The sequence below is a fragment of the Pseudorasbora parva genome, chromosome 14, assembly GCF_024679245.1.
Source record: "Pseudorasbora parva isolate DD20220531a chromosome 14, ASM2467924v1, whole genome shotgun sequence".
Classification (NCBI taxonomy): domain Eukaryota; kingdom Metazoa; phylum Chordata; class Actinopteri; order Cypriniformes; family Gobionidae; genus Pseudorasbora; species Pseudorasbora parva.
Genome location: NC_090185.1, coordinates 29,903,295 through 29,918,749, shown reverse-complemented (window position 1 = coordinate 29,918,749; position 15,455 = coordinate 29,903,295). Strand labels below are relative to the sequence as shown.

At 37.8% G+C, this 15,455-nt stretch overlaps 1 long non-coding RNA gene across 1 annotated transcript; it reads right to left on the bottom strand.

Moving 5' to 3' along the window:
- Positions 1–368: 368 nt before the first annotated feature.
- On the bottom strand, positions 369–10,323 carry LOC137040521 (uncharacterized). Its single transcript, XR_010897929.1, has 4 exons — positions 10,129–10,323; positions 8,582–8,622; positions 644–970; positions 369–437 (listed from the first exon to the last, which is right to left on the bottom strand). It is a non-coding gene; the product is annotated as an uncharacterized lncRNA (long non-coding RNA).
- Positions 10,324–15,455: the final 5,132 nt, after the last annotated feature.

The following is a 15,455-nucleotide window of genomic DNA, read 5'->3' as shown; positions in this document are numbered from 1 at the left end:
GTTCTTCCGGTTGTGAGGGCCCTTTCATCGCGGCTTGCAGCTTGAAATATTTCTTACTTTTTTATCTGAAGCGGCGGCAGCAAAAATGGAAGCACAAACCTCCTCCTCTGACTCGATGTTTAGCGCTAAAGCTCATGCAGTTCCTGCCGGTACACCAAGCTATAGTCATGTACCAAATGCTTTATCATTATTATCAGCTTTAATCATAATGTGCTCAACCTCATGAGTGCTTGAATCCACATCGTGTCTGTCTGCCCTAAGACTGCTTGAGTTCCTTTTTTTCAAACAAGCTACATTGACAACTATAACTATAACTATAACTATAACTGCAGACACAATGCCAATGATCAAAGGTGATGATGTCGACACAGTGCCTGGTTCTGTTCCTCCTTGGTTTTCTTGTTCAGGGGATATGGTTCCTTTTTCTGCTGATGATTCTGCAACAAAAAAGTATAACAAGAAACATGACCTCACTGTGATAAAGACAACAGACCCATCTATACTTTATAAACCGCAGCATTCAGACTGAAACATCACTAGTGAACTTCAAATATGAGATCAATTTCTTACAGTATTTAGATTTTAAAGCAAACTACTTCATTAAATTAAAAACATAATGCAGTAATCCAGTAGTTTCACACACCGTTGATGATCAGCTGTACAGTAGTTTTTTCATTCAAGGGTGTGATGAGGCAGATGTATTTTCCAGCATCAGTGTGAGTGAGATCCTTGAGTTTGATGGAGAAGTTTCCTCGCTCATGCTCCTCTGGAAAAGTTTCTATTCTGTTCTTGTACTTTGGATCCTGTTCCTCTTGTGAATAATTGCCGGGAATTATATCATACACAATCTTGCTGCCATTGTGTCTCCAAAACACATGAATATCTTGAAGTTTACGACCATGTTTAGTTGAAGAACACGGCAGGACAACAGAACCGCCAATAACAGCCTCTACTGAGACCTGCAGAGACACTGAAACAAGAGAAATTGTAAATGTAACTTTAACATCATCAGGCACAGACATGATATGATATGCATTAAAAAGAGAAAGAGAAACATATACAAATAGATTAAAGAAACTACTATACAGTATTTCTATAAAAGACACTTATACCAGTGATTCCATAGCGATGATTGGTATCATACGGCACTAAACCCAGGATTTACTAGCAGCATAATAAGGCTCTTCTGGGAGTCATTCAGGCGGCAAAATTAATTTGTAGATGAGTCTCCTCAACAACGCCTGAAAGATACTGACCCCTGCATTATAAAACAGGACACTTCCACTAGAGCACCTGGGTTTGTTGAGCAGTATCCTCATATAGCCATTATAAATGTAGCAGGGTGAGTAAGTTCCCTCCCCTGTATTTAGTGATGGCCTATCAGCATTTGAGACCTGTCTATTTAAAACCCTGGGTCCTACCTGAGGGTGTGTCATTTCAAGCTCCGCCCCCAGGGCGAGGGCGTGCCACCATTCAGTGAGGGAATGTTTGGTCTGCAGCCCTGTGGTGACGTGTGCGTGCAGGCTTTTGTTATGTGTAGGTAAGTTAAATGCTATTGTTTGTCCATGTTAATATGTTGTTTGTGGTAACTTTCGTTCATTTAATTCCAGTGGTTTTAATGTAAACATGAGCCGCGGTGATTCGTGCTGTGAGTAATTGTACAGCTATGCATTTCCGTGACAATCACTCGGTATGTATGGTTAAACCTTTTTGACTAATGATTCAATTTAGTGAGCTAACCAATTGTTGTTTTAGCAGGAGAATCCGTTCTTTCACGGACGCTCGGCATAGATGATGCTGGGGTGACGATCTCCTGCATGAAACGCGTTTGAGTTCGCGCTGCTGTTTTGTTGCTATTACAAGTCCGACTGTTTTATTGCCACTCGGTTTTCCTGAATGTCTGCTGTTACCACAGTTTCATTTCTGTGCTGTTCAGTTTTATCTTCTTAATAGTAACTGTTTCTGAGATTATCGCCTTTGAGGTCTGAGCGGCCTTGCTGGCCGATCTGTTTCTGCCGACTGCCACCTCTTTGATTCTAGTGGCTGTATATCAGTGCTGTGTGCATTCAGTCAACGCATGTCACCTCACTCTGACATTGTAACTGGACTGCCAGAAGTCCGAGTGAATGTTAAGTGTGAATTTGTCTTTAATCTAATTTGGGGATATTTTCAATTGTTAATGTTTCTTTTTGTGTTGTTATTTTTGGTGTCTGTTCAGATTCTTTCTTTGTGTTTTTGTTATGTTACAGGAGCTGAGAGTTTCTGGAGGGTGACGTCCTGCTGCCGTGGTGTGGTGTTCACACTTGGTGCTGTGTGTTTTCTTGTGTCCAGTCTTCACGTGTGGTATGGGCGTGTATTGTATCATGGGAACATTCTAAATTGGACAGTGGGCCCAACCCTCTAGATACCTCCGCTTCTGGTCATTTTGTATTGTGTGTGTATGTGTCGGATGCAGATTGGCAACTCCTGCTCTGAAGTTGTCTTTTATTTAAGATTGATACAATAAAGTAGTAATTTTTCAAACATGCGACCTGCATCTCTTCACCCATATAGATAACGAACCTGTGGTGTCTTAATAAAAGAGAATTTACTTGGTATCGTCCCTGGTGAATTTCCAGGGTGGCGTAGTCGCTGAAATAAATCTGTAACCCCTCCCGTCGGAATGCCACATAAACAACCTTAAGCTTCTGCATATTTGCCTTTTTAAACTTAGTCCATAAAGAAGCGCATACAAAGGAGCGCAATATGCTTTAAACAGCCTAAATTTGACGTCATCCGTGCATATGTGGAATTTACTCACCAGCGTGTTAACTTGGGTATATAATATGAGAACGCTGCCTGTATATATCTGCATCATTGGATAACTGATCTGTAATGTAATGACCCAGATATTTAATTTTATTACAGACAATCATCACTTGTTGTGACCGATAAAATTCAGGAAAACAAAGATTTTTGTCCACTTTTGTCCTTCATATCAATACATCACTCTTTTTGGCGTTATACAGCACATCATATGTCACCCCATATTCAGAGCAGATATTCAGGAGCTGCTGAAAACCAGCACTGCTGGATGGCCAAATCAACAGCATACATAAAATGATTAACCAAGATGTGTCCAATCATACAACCTGTTTTGCATCTTGATAATTGGTTGGATAACTCATCCATCTAAAAGTTGAAGAGAGCTAGCAGCACCCCTCCCCATCCATGAACATGATTACTGCCCGAGCCCTATCCCGAGTCCTATTTTCCACCGGCTGTGGGGTGAAGACCACATGTCCCAAGATTCTGCGCTTAAACTTGGCGTCATCAAGCTACGCCTTTGTTTTGCTCTAGCGGACGGAGAAGTTACACAGTGCAGATTTAACACAGTTAAATAAGACAAAGCCTCCACAGCTCAGCAATATTATCAGCTCCAGATAATACATGGAAACAATGTGTTGGCCCTGTTCAGAGCTCTCACTTCCTTCCAAAAGCTATGGACATCCTTACCCCTAATTTTCTCAGCCATTGAGTTTGCTCTCATAGCCTGTTCATGTTTACTAATGTAATGGATGGCATATTTGAGTCTAGAGCGGGTAAGCTTTTTATACTCAAGGATCGGTCAATTTTTTTTTGTCTGCCTGCCTGCAGCCATGAATTATTTCAACACATTCTCACACCCAACACGTCAAATATGGACGCTTGACCCGGACCCCTTGTTGTCACTTTTCAACGAACTGGGCGTACCTTTATCGTCAAATTTTGACACGCTGGGTGCTGCATTAATTTCAATGAGAAACCTTTGGCGTCATACACAGACGCACTGGGTATGGGAATGTTATCGTCATGGTGAAGTTTATTTTTTGATTTATTTTTTGAAATTATTTATTGGTTTATAATTTTTCCATTATGACATGTTGGAGTGTGCTTCTCAATTTAATCAGCAAGCATAATTTCATTTACATTTATTTTATTTACGCTATTTAGACACATTTTAACATGATTTCATTTACATATATTTTATTTACGCTATTTAGACACATTTTAACATGATTTCATTTACATATATTTTATTTACGCTATTTAGACACATTTTAACATGTAACCCAACCCCACCCCATCCCTAAACCTACCCATTTGTGTGAACATGATATAAAACACAGGATATAACATACGACTGCATTCACGAGTTATTCAAAAAAGTTAAATAATCTAAGTTTTCCGAGGCCAAACGAAGGATTTGCATGAAGAAAATCCCCAAAAGCGATCAGCATCTCCATCCGCCGAAGATCACGAACACATCACATATGTCTTGTGACCAATTGCGCCATTACGTCAGCATTGATTGTAAAATGTCATTGGCTCTCGTGTGTCTTGTGACCGATTGCGTCATGCTCAGGAGTCTTTTGAATCATTTGAATGAGATGAATGAATGAGTTCGTTCACGGGGAAGCGGGATCATCATTTCAGCAATTAAAACATCAAGATCATCTCTATTCTTCACATGAAGACATCGTATGACTTCAGAAGACTTGGAATGCAGCATGAGTTCATACTTTTATACTGTTTTGGTCAGATTTTGAAATAATTACTTGTGACTGTACATTTATTTGCTTGTTATATGTTTTATATTGTTAAGGTGTGGGTAGGTTTAGGGTAGGAGTTGGGTTAGTTGCTCCAAAATATAAAAGTAGCCTTTAAATATTAATAACATCATGTCTGCTTTTACAAACGCAAAGAATTAAATCCGTCTGTTTATGACGGCAAAGGTTTTTTATTGAAATGAATGGAGCACCCAGCGCGTTGAAAATTGACGATAAAAGTACGCCCAGTTCATTGAAAAGTGACGACAAGGGGTCCAGGTCAAGTGTCCATATGTGACGAGTTGGGTGTGAGAATGTGTTGCTTATTTGCTACTAGGGATTCTCATATTGACTGTTTAACCATTAACTGATAGGAAGAATTTTCAGTTATCAGTTAAACGATTTAAAGGGTTTTTATTTTGTAAAAAAATTTACTCACACCGACACAGACATATTTCGCAAAATGAAGCAATAGGACAGAAGCATACTGTGTGGGGCTACTTCGACAGAAGGGGTGACGAAGTTACATGCAAAATAAGCAACATGGTATTGCAATAGGCTACAGCAGTAGTACAAGCTCCTGACTGGTGGAGGAAAGCTAATGAAAGGCGAGGCTTCTCTGTATTCCCGGGCATCGGTGCCATCTGAAGCCTTGTTTAATGCTTTTCGTAGTGTGGTTTTGTTTGACAGCTTATCAAAAACCGACTGGAGCCCGTGTTTTTGTTTTTTTGTTGTTGCTTATATTGCAAAATATTTTTAAAATGTTAAAATTTTAAATTATTGCAAATTGTTTTTAATGTTAAAATAGTTATATTTCTTTTTTTTCTTTTTTGTTAAAGGTCCCATGGCATGAAATATTTATTTTATGAGGTTTTTCAACATTAATATGAGTTCCCCTAGCCTGAATGTTGTCCCTAAGTTGCTAGAAATTTTGATCAGTATAAAACGAGATCTGGCTGTCTTTCTCTGCTTTTGAGAAAATGAGAGCTCAGAAGAGCTGATCTTGAATTCTCCTGTTATGACGTCATACCAGGAAAGGTTATCGACCCTTCCTCTGCTTTGCCCACCCAGAGAATTAGTAATAATGAGACGGATCTCACAAAAATGCGTATAAATAGTACGAGTTTGCAATCTCGTGGAATGTATACGCCAAAATGAGTTTTGGCGTGCGTATGGTACGCAGTTTTTCGCGTGCAAATGATACGCACTTTATGCCGTATTATACATACGAACCCCCCACCCCACCACCCTAAACCTACCCAAGAGCGTGTCATATGCACGCCATAAAGTGCGTCTCATATGCACGCGAAAAACCACGTACCATACGCACGCCAAAACTCATTTTGGCGTATACATTCCACGAGATTGCAAACTCGTACTATTTATACGCATGACCATGAGATCGTGTTGGAATAATTCAGTTTATCAGTGGATGTCAGCAGCACAGGCATTACATATGGATTCAACAGCACCACCAGTAACAGTGTTCATTAATGCCTGATCTGGGATCAGTGAGTTTTGATGTGTAGCTAATCATTCAAGTTCACACAGACTTTCTTTCTAAATCGTTTAAAACTGTCAGTCCCGCCGCTGGCCGTCTTGATGCATCAGTGAATCAAGCCAGTGACTAAAACCATAAACTTCACCTCTTTTCTGTTAGCAGCATGAAACAAATCTGTTATTTAAATGATTAAACTACAGAGAGCATTCAAGGAACACTCTTTATAATGTTCGGATTGGTCAATCACACGTTTGAATGACGCTGCTCATTATGCTCAACAGAAGCTCTTACTGTATTCATGTCGTGTTTGTTGCTAGCTGCGGTGAAAGCGTTTTGTGAGAGAAATAACATTGCAAAGTTCACTCGTGTTTATTCAGAGCTCTCAGATACAACCAAAATAACCTCGCACTATCAAAAACTCGGTACACTAACATTTCCTCAGCAATCTTTCCCCAGCTCCGTTTCTCTCTGTCTCTGTCTCTCTCGACTGGCAGCGCTGCAGCTTAGAGGTGGGCAGATCGATACTAATATCGATACCAACGTTGGTATCAGTATTGATCGATACCAACGTGAAAATATCGATACTTAAGTTTCAGTTTCTCTCGTTTTGCGACCTGGCCGTGTTTGTCAAAATGCTGCTGCTGTCACAGAGCAGAGGAAGCTCTCCAAGAGAGTGCTGCTCGTGCTCGACACTGCTCTCCTCCCCCTCTCCTGTTTTGTACCGTCACGTGACTCACCACTAGCGCTACCAGCAGCAGTCAGGCGCGCGCGCCGCTCAGTCGCGCATTTTAATTTTCAGCATTATATCGTATTACAAGGAGAATTTGTTTTACATTTTTTATATTTATTGTGAAGTAAAACTTTGTGACTTTGTTTATTTAAGAAAAAAAATCCTGAAAAGAAGTTCACTAAAGAGGAGAAACATTTTTTGTTAACATGCTACTTGAAAAGAGAATTTGTTTTTACATTTTTTTATATTTGTGAAGTAATCATTTTGTAACTTTGTTTATTTAAATAAAGCAGAAGTAACCAAAAGTTGTTTCTGAACAAAAGCTTTTGTGGCACTGATTAATAACTCAAAATGCAAATCACAAAAACAAATTAAAAGTCATGAAAATTCATTTTGATTTAGGTTTGTAACAAGTACGCATCCACCTTAATTATTAAAAAGTATCGGTATTGGTATCGGTATCGGCGATACTGGCCGATACATCCACCTTAATTATTAAAAAGTATCGGTATTGGTATCGGTATCGGCGATACTGGAAATTATCAATTTCCCTTCCCCACTATTCCCCAGGGGTCCCTTCCCCACTATTTACTTGGTATCGGATCGATACCAAATCTAGCGGTATCGCACACCTCTACTGCAGCTGCTCAAGCTCGCGCCTGATTAAACCACGCCCCCATCCCCACGTAATCTCATTTCAAATGTAAAGATGTCAGCCAATCACAACAGTGGGTGTTTTCACTGAAGACTCACAGCAGACACGCCCCTTGAAACAGAGCATTCTAAACAGAGGGCTAATATCAGTATAGAAAAAATGCCTTTTATTTCTAAATTATGACATTTTTTGATGTAAAAACCATACTAACAATATGAGTACACCCCAAGACACATTATAAAACAATAAAACAAATAAAATGGGACCTTTAAGTTTTGCTATACTTTTCATGCCATGCACCCCCCCCCATCACCCCCTTTCGGCACCCAGGGGTCCCTTCCCCACTTTGAAAACCACTGCTATAAAGCTTATGATTTCAGTTTCTTGAGGGAAAGGGCTTTCTTATGACTTTTGAAGCAGTGAAAATATTCTTAATATTGCATACACTGAAACTGAAATGTATTATCGTATACCGTATGTGTATAATAGACAATGTATATTAACACAACAACATTGATATGAGTAAAGAGTAGTTTCAAATACAACACATGTTTTTCCCCCCCAAAATAAAGTTTGATAATTTCATCTTCATAAACAAGAAATCAGTTTTGATACATTGCTGTGGATAGGCATCATGAACCTTTTGTGGAATATCATGGTAAGATTGTAACTTTTTAAAAAAAAGGAACATTTAAAAAAAAAGTGGCAGTCATGAGATAAAAAATTCTGTAATATTAGATAATATTAAAAAGTGCCATCCATTATATATTAATGAGAGAACCACATACAACACCCTTCAGTCTCACTATGAAAGTCTATGTTGCTGCATCATTAAATAAATCAGGAATCTGGTTTTGATATTAAATAAATGTTAATAAATACATTTATTAAGCATTTATAACATGTAAGTTAAAACGGATCGCTATTTGGCAGACATTGGGTCAAAGTCACCATTTTTATTCATGCAATTACAACTGCTTATAAATGAATTATAATGCATTTGTAAATGAGTTATTAGTCATTAACAAACACCTTTATAAACCCTTTACAAAGGGAACCTTAGAGCTTTATCTGGTGTTCACTTATAGATATACAAGACATAGAATGTAGATTATTCAGATGCTCACCTTTGTTAATCAGCACTGCGAACACACAGATGAAGCCCCAACTGCAGAAACAGAAACAAAGAAGTTCATTTAACTTTCTTTGGTTTAACTAGTATGGTAAAAACAACACTAAAATCATGAGGTTGATTTCCACATAACTCATAATAAAAGTAAGATGGTGAGATAGGTCAGGGTGTCCCTCCCATACTTAGCTTTCTTACTGACCACAAATGTCACTAAATTCATCTCTAAATATGTTACAAGCTGGCAGTAAATGTTCTTAAAGGCCATCTTTACCCATCTTAGCATATGGAAATTGATAACATTGAATTCACTGCACATTAAACCATCAACTAAATGTCCTGTAAATGGTCAAGGACAAAAAAGGTGCTAATGCTAAGAGCTAACCACTCAAAATAAGTTTTAAAGCCAATAAACCATGCATATAAACTTTATGATCATTAATAAACCAATTCATATTTATTGTTTTAACATCACTTAAAAGATTTCCCTTTTAATTCTGGTTTAATAAAGCATTAGACTCGCTCACAAACACGAGCAGCAAGTTAACAGGCAGTCATGCTGCGGTGACGTGTGTCCAAACAACGCTTCGTTGTGCATTCAACAAACTTACCTGATCATCACAGCAGCCCAATGTTATCCGTATGTTATCACATTTATTTGACTATATTGTATACAATTATTTTTTAAATTAGGGAGAAATATATATATATTTTTATAGAAAGTATCGTAACTCTTCAGCTTCCGTACGTCGTGCGTTTTACGACATCAGACGTGACGTCGGCAGAATCACGTGAACTGATCAGACATGCGCAGATTCTTTCTCAGATGTACTTCAGTATATTAAACACTCCTGATCGTCAGCTGAATTTTTAACATTATTAATATCATTATGTTTCATTAATTCATCAATAAAAGACTTAAAAGCTTAGATTATAATCTTCAACGGTTAGACTAGACTGTAAAAATATCTTGTTAAATTTGCAGTAAAGAAATGGCAGCTGTTCCAGTTTTAAAGGGTGACAAACTATATTTCATTAACTGATATAACTTTAATTTAATAATGCAATAAACATTAACTATATTACATAAAATTAAGAATTATTTATTAAAATAAATAAATAATCATGTATGATGTGATGTGACTTCTGGGAATGTCCTTTTACTGTTTTTACTGCATAAGCTATTTAATAATTCATAGTGTGTTTTCTTGTAAAAATATATATATATATTTTTTTTTACAGTATTTAATAGCAAATTACATATATTATGATGTTGCATTTAAAAAAAAAAGTTCTTCACCATGGTAACTAGCCATTAACTAATTATCATGTTTTAACTGTTTAAACATTTTTATAGTGTACAAATATTGTGCTGTTTCTATATATATATATATATATATATATATATATATATATATATATATATATATATATATTAAGTTATATATAAAACTGATCTTTTCAAGCTATACAAAAATAATAAATGCTCCAAGCAGTGAAATAATAAATGAACAGCAGTGAAATAATAAATGTCCTCAGACTTACATGAGGATGAGACTGAAGCTTCTTTCTTAAACTCCTCTGAGGAAGCGTTGTGTTCTGGATCCTGATCCTCAAGTCAAACATTTCTCTGAATGACGTCTCATATATTCCTGCTGTCAGTGAGTCTTTAATACTCTGTCTCGTCTTGACTTTAGCTTATTGTTTCCAGTAACATCTTCATTCTGACCTACAGAGTATCGAAAACATCAGGGAAATATAGCATGGCTTTTATGTTTTTCAAATATGAATTAACAAATTAATCGTCTACAACAAGATATTACATGTTTTCTGTTTCCTATCTGTGCTCACTCCAGTAAGCTCTTCCTCACAGTTCCTCTCTGTTGTGTTCATCCTGACAGACTGAACAAAAGCTGAGAGACTCTGGGCTGATATTCTCTGATGATCTGATGGGAGGAGAAACTATGAGCGGATTGTCGTCAGATGAGCGTCTGAGAGGGCAGGCACAGTGTGTTTTGTAGTTTGGCAGAGTAACTAAGAGAGTTTGGTTGTGTGTTGCTTGCGTTTTCATTTATTTGAACTTTTTGAATTCATCGGCACACAAAGATTTGTTTTACTGTATACTCTTTTACTTTATTATAATGTTAATACTGTCATGAAGGTAAGAGTATCACACAGCAGATGCAGAGAAATAATGCATGCTTTAATTCAACACCAGGCTTGCCAGCAAGCTCAATACAATACAAATAATGTCAATAAAGCAACTCAGGGTCGTAGAATAAAGTTCAAACTCGGGTCTCAGCTATTAGACAGCGCAGCCGAGGTCAGCTCGGTGGTAACGTGGGAGGTGAGAGAAGACTCCGTGAGCCAGGGAATGAGAGCATAGACATCATATACGTAGACGCCCCATGATGTGCTGGAGCATGATCCAGCTTTGCCGCCATATTGGTTGGGTCTCTCCACTCAACGCTAGCATTCAGAGTCAGTGGAGAGCGAGCAATTATGCCTGTATTTTATGCAGCTTATGGTTGCAATAACGCAATATTGATACCAGATCGCATGGGATTACATTTCACAAGTAAGATTGAACAATAATTTAGGTTATTTTACAATTTATACATCATTATCATTTAATGCTTGTGTCATTTGTGGTGTCTGTAGGCCTATTTCACAAAGTAAGGCTACAACACATTGCAAAATTAACTACCCTGGAGTGCAAGCATACGCAAGAAGCTGTGCAAAACAGTTCTATTTAAAGGATTTTAGCTCCCCAGTCCCAGTTGCAAGCCTGACAGGGTAATATAAGATGCTGGAATGACCTGGAATTATAACGTTTACTTTAGGCCTTTAAAAAAATAATAATTCTGAGCTGGTACAGTATATATCGGAGCTTGTATGTGTTACAGAAGGTGAGTGAGTGAGTGTGTGTGTGTGTGTGTGTGTGTGTGTGTGTGTGTGTGTGTGTGTGTGTGTGTGTGTGTGTGTGTGTGTGTGTGTGTGTGTGTGTGTGTGTGTGTGTGTGTGTGTGTGTGTGTGTGTGTGTGTGTGTGTGAGAGAGAGAGAAAGAAATCTAAGTGAAAAATCAAACTTGTTTCTTTATTAAAATATAAAATTCATAAATGTATACATTTATCAATATGCCTGTGTGAGTGTGTGAGAGAAATACATTCAAATGAACAATCAAACTGGTTTCTATATAAAAAAATATAAAATTCATTCATTTATACATTTATCAATATGTCATAGTCTACCATATGTCTTAGTTAAAGCTCGTAATACAAAGTCTTTCAACATCAAAGCAGAATTGTTCAATGTGTGACAGCGTCATGTATCTTAACTAAGTCTCTGCAGTTTGTAACAAACCAAACTGTGTGAAAATCCGGTAAAAACTGATGGACCGAGATGGCGCCGCGCTGATACGTCCGCTCCAATAGACAGCGTAAGTCTATGGGGAGTCTACGTATATTATATCTATGAATGAGAGCGGGCCCGTGACATAGGCGGGGGCGCCTATGCCAAAATGAGTGATTTTTCCGGTTTTATCACTGCTACTTTTTATTAATATTAATTCGAAATATTACCAAAAAAACCTTAAACAAATCCCCAGACTCTTCCCAGACCACCACATCAATCTCCCCCTGCCCAGCGAGTGCTTTAGTGTGTCCGATATTGAACGCGCGTGGGAATTTGTTGTTGCATCGCCTCTCGCGCATCTAACAGACAGGAATGTGCTTGTTTGCTCGCGCCAGTGAAAGTTGGAAAGTTGCCGAATTATTTATGACGGATGGCCAATGTGTCAAAAAGACTGAAGCCCTCTGATACAGGAATATAAAGGAATAAGGGGATAAGACAGAGGTAAAGTGATGAAATGAATGAACAGTTTATCTAAATGCATTATCTAAATATGAATGTTTGCTAATTAATTCCAGTTATTTTTATCTTAAACTTTATGTAAGCAACTGTTCTGGGTGATCAGAATCTGTAAAAAAAAAAATCATGCCAATTGTTTATAAACATATATAATCTATTTTAATAGCCTAATGTGTTTACTTAGTTGTGCAATTGTAAGGGGATATATGGTGTTTGTAAAATGTATTATCTGAAATTTGTAAAGATATTTATATAGCCTACAGGTTTATCTAAAATAGCTAAAAAATAAAATAAACTGCACACTGAATATAAAAATTTCCTAAAAAGTTTGGAAATTTTTGAAAAGTTTTAAAATCATGGTGAAAACATGAGCATGCATAGTTTAGTGGAGGATATACATACATACACACATTTTTGTATATATATGCCCAGGTGCCTAGGTGGAAAAGGTGCGGTATTTATGTATTAAAATATACTTGAAATGGAGGTAGTATGCTTGTAATACATTTGTATTTCCAGCATACTTATTTGAAGTGCATTAAACATATACTGAATTGCATTTTAATATATTTTAAAAAAGTATATTAAAAGTACGTTGGTAATAAATATATGCTTAAATATACTTTTAAGAAATATGCTAAACACAAGCATACTTTTAATATACTTATAAAAAGTATACTAGAACTACATTGGTAGACCTGTCACGATTATTCAAAAATCGTTTGATCGCGATTAATTGGTCTAATCGCAGTCATTACAGATGATCGTTATTATTGCCCACTGTTAGAACACACAAGGGGGCCCTGTAGTTAGCAGCGGGAAGTTCGGATCATTTTACAGACTCGGATCTTTGAATCTCGTTTAGCAAAATAAAAAAGAAATTGAGTCATCATTTCAGCATAACAGGAAGAACGAAAGACTCGAGGTCGAGAGATTAACTAATCTTTTCTGTTTCATGTACAGAACCTATGGCATTTTGCGCGCACACGTGGCCAACAACGGATCACTTTCTGAGACAACTCTGTAGTCCCGAGTCATATTTAAAGGGGTACTTCAGCGCTGGGAAGATGAATCTGTATTTAAACTGGGTCCTCAATGTAGTAGAAATGTGAAATTATTTTTTAATTTGGTGCCTTCTAGACTGAGAAAAGACAAAAAATGTATTTTTGTCTCATGGGGATGAAAGATTACAATTCCCAGAATGCTTCGCTGCCCTGTGAGGCCATTCCCAAAGCCACTTACTTGATTTCAGTGACTGAGTTGGAGAAGACACTACAATTAAAAACTGAACGTGTCTGTTCAATATAATGAGTAAGTCACTGCGCAAGTATCACAGCACTGAGCACTAACTGCAGGAGTGAAAAAAATGAGCTGGGCTGCATTTCCCGAAACGTTCTTAACTCTACGTCATTCTTAAGTTATACCTTAAGGTATCCCTTAACGTTAATATGTGTTTCCCGAAACGAACTAAAGCCCCGTTTCCACCACAGGAACTTTACCCAGGAACCAGGAACTTTGGGTGGTAATTTGTGTGTTTAGACCGCAGGAACCAGGGTCTAAATGAAGTTCCGGGTAAATATTTCCCCCTCTAAACGGCCCTGCTCGCGAGGTAGTACTTTTTCAAAGTTCAGGAACTTTCGAGGGCGGGACTTGGGCGCTGAACATGCTGATTGGTTGAGCTCACGCAGCATAGTTCAACCGGCTTTTTTAAAATACTTTTGCGAGGTTCGTTCTGCGTTCAGTAAATATCAGTCTTGCTCTCTGTCTGGTGGCGCGCGGTCGTCTCAGCCATCTCACGATCAATGTCCGTAATAGCTGATAATAATATACATTGTCATTTTAAATCTAGCTTTACAAGCTTTCTGAATATGCTGCATGCTGCTGAATCTGCATATTAGTGCTCTTTTCTGTCGTTGTTAATTACCTCTTTAGTAAACCTATACATAACCAGCAAAAGCAGCACAGCTTGAATCTCTTCCATACTCGTTATTAATTTGTTTTCACCATGTAAACGACCTGACCGATTACTTTTAAGTGTGTGTCCTTACATGACGTGACGGTGCGCGCCGCGCTCATGTTGACAAGAGAGGAAAGTACATTTTTCTGAGGGGTAAACTTTTTATTTCGTAAGTTATGAAGATAATGTTGGAGTAATGACACAGCGTATATTGCCCCAGGCAGTTTTTACTTTAACTACGCCTGACAGAAGTTTTTTTTTTTTCTGAGATGATTATTACACTTTACAACAAATAGCTATAAATAATACTGTATTAGTCCTGGTGGCCGTTAAGAGTTGCTATGGCTACAGTTAACACACTCCAGCTGCTGGAGAAAACAGCGTTGACATTTTTGATGCGGCAGACAAAATGCATGTGACAAAATGATTGCGATTGAAAGTCATCACATGTAAACACCAGATCGGTTTAGATAACGTCTCATGTAAACAGTCCACAAAATCTTTCAATCGGTACACTTAAAAATGATTACTGTCCTTCACTGATTTGGAGGAGCAGTCGCGCGCGTTTTCTCTGTCTTTGCACACCAGAAGCGTGTCTGACGCGGCGCTGCTGCTGCTGGGAAGCCCTATACTTCATGTTAAATATAAATATATTGCCAATTGATACAGCAAAGACAACGTCGGCAGTAGCCTATTGACCATACATATATTTGGCATTGACGGCAAAATAGGCTACAGAATATTTCGTTCTGTATTGACAGGTTTAATATTTCAAAACGATAATTATGTTGTTTTTTGTTATTACAAGTAGGCCTATATCTGCATTTATGTTAACCTAAAGACTTTCACACATGAAAATGTCATTTATTAATATGTATTCGTGTCAAAATGGCATATAAACTCCTTTTCCTATGCTGTTTTGCCTAGAAACGCTTCCAACACGCTCGCGTGTCGCGTGAAAAATAGGCGACTCTTCGGCCGGGGACACACTGCAAGCGTGTCGTGAGCGTCTCGGCTGCGTGGCGTGTCCGTTTTTATTTCGGCT